Source organism: Dermacentor silvarum, unplaced genomic scaffold (assembly GCF_013339745.2).
Source record: "Dermacentor silvarum isolate Dsil-2018 unplaced genomic scaffold, BIME_Dsil_1.4 Seq950, whole genome shotgun sequence".
Classification (NCBI taxonomy): Eukaryota; Metazoa; Arthropoda; class Arachnida; order Ixodida; family Ixodidae; genus Dermacentor; species Dermacentor silvarum.
Window position 1 is genome coordinate 24,482 of NW_023607008.1, and position 2,545 is coordinate 27,026.

Genomic DNA, 2,545 nt, shown 5'->3' on the forward strand with positions numbered 1-2,545 from the left:
CTCAGCGCAGCAGGAGCAGTGAATAAGTTCAATTTTTGTTTATTTTTATTTGGTTGATAGAAGTGTTAGGGTACCCGAGCTATCTATATATATTGTTTGTCATGCTTTTTTAGTTTCTTGGTTAGTTTGGTAGGACGTTAGTAGGTAGTGAATAGTTCAATTTGTTTAAATTTTTTTTTGGAAGTGGGTTGTGGCGCACGTGTTGCATGGTGAAAGCAGTGTAAAGCGGCAGTTTTAAACCGCGTTAGGGAAGCTAGCGGAAGTAGCCGGATAGCGAGTTTGCCGTACGGCTTACCGTGGGGCCTTGTCCAGGTATTTTATTGGGCTTTCTCGTTAGGTGGACGGGTGGACAATGGCGCGGCAGGCTAGGAAGGACAGGGGTGATGACGAGCTGGTGCAGTGCGAGGAGTGCAAACGTTGGTGTTATTTGGACGAGACGCACTTCGCCAGTTTAGCCGACGCTGAGGAGGCTAGCTTCGCGTGCAGGTCGTGTGAAGGATTTAAGGGAGCTGTGCGGCGGATGGAAGGGGAATGGGCAGCCAGTGTGGAAGAGCTCAAAGGGGAGCTGAAGGTGGAGCGAGAGCGGCGAATTGAGCTCGAAACTCGGATCGGCGAGTTGCTTCACAGGGAGGGGGCCGAGGCCGTCCTGGTAAAGCGAATAGCTGGCGAGCTACAAGAAGAACGGGAAAAGCGGGCCGTGCTGGAAGAGCGGGTGGAGGCGCTAATGGTACAGGCGGCGCGTAATCCCGGGTCAGCTCAGGCGGGCGGCGGGGACAGCGCGGAGACTCAGGCAGAGGCATGCCATGAGAGGCAGGGAGGGACGCCTAGGGGCCGTTGAACAGCAGGCGAGAGCCGGCGGCAACACGGCGGTTCCACAACTCTACAGCGAGGTAGTGCGGCAGGCTTCGGGTGGGAAGGGACGAACGGCAGGGAGCACATCGTCACGTGTCAGTAGCGCAGGGCGGGTGGAGAACCAGCTAGCGCGAACTGGAGGACGTCAATCGCAGGCGGGAGGCAAACGTGTAGAGCGAAGGGTCCTAGTGGTAGGGGACTCCAACGTAGCTAGGGTTAAGGAGGGCGTCCTTACAACAGTGAAGGCAGACGGGCGGGTGAGGGTGGAGGCCCAGTCAGGGAAGTGCATGGTTGACGCAATGGCAAAAGCTCAGAAGGTGGTATCGGACAACCTCGAGCATGAACATCTGGTCGTTATCCATGCTGGTCTCAACGATGTGCTGAAGGGAAGGAGCCAGAACCTAAACGGACAGTTAGAGGTTGGGTTGCGTAAACTCAGAGAAACCTCTGCGAAAGTGCATGTGACCATATGCACAATCCCACATGTCCGGGGCCAGGCTAGCGCGATGGAATGGAGGGTGCGTGAGGCTAACCGGGTCATTAGGGGTCTGAGCAGACCACTTGGGTACGGTATAATGGAGGTAAACCGGGAAGTGTACGAGTCTGGCTCCCAGCCTTTTGCACAGGATGGCATTCACTACAGTGGTGCCACGGGCGGGAGCGTAGGTAGTAGGATAGGGCGCCAAGCTACGGCTTTTTTGGGGGGACCCAGAGCCCTAAGACCACCAGTGTAGACGAAGACGGACCCAGAGAGGCTCCAAGATTCAGATTCAAGAAACGTAGAATCGGTAGAAGAAATAGACGTAAGCACCAGGGGCAAGGTCATTCTGACATAGGTTACATTAACATGCAAGGTGGCAGGAATAGGCTGAAGTGGGAGGAGATAGACGAGCAACTAAGGCAAGAAAAGCTGATGGTATACGGGTTTGTGGAGACACATCTTAGGGACATGGAGCAACCTCCCTGTAATCCTGACTATGCATGGGAATATTGCAATAGAACAGAGGGCAGCAGAAAAGGGGGTGGAATTGGTGCATTCATTCATAAAAGTATGAACTGGCAAAGGGTCAAACAGGAATGCAAGGAGCATTTATGGCTAAAAGGGAAAGTTTCAGGAGAGCAGACACTCCTTGGCTTTGTATACCTGTGGACAGGAGCAAATGCCAAAGAGGAAAACAAAAAAATGCTGGAATGCATATCAAGTGACATTAATGAGCTAGGAGAAGGGTGCGAGATTATTATACTAGGAGATATGAACGCACACATAGAAGACATGGACGGGTACACAGACTCAACAGGCAACATGATGCTGGATATGTGTGAAATGCATGACTTAGTTGTATGCAACAGTACTGAGAAGTGTGAAGGGCACATAACATGGGAGGTAGGGAGCCTGCAGTCGACAATAGATTATGCACTAATGTCACATAGGATGCACGATAGGCTAAATGTAATGAGCATAGATGAATATGGCTCCAGAAGTCTAGGTAGTGATCACAAACGTATTAAGGTGAGTTTTAGAAGGGAAATGAAAGTAGGTAGGAGGCATGATGAACAACCAGGTGGGATATTTTACTCGGAAAAGCAGCTTGAAATAGCAACCCAGCAAATTGAGGAAGTAATTTCAGAGGATATACAAAAACAGAATGGACATATGCAAATTTAACAGGACTATTTGAGCTAGAGCTTACTA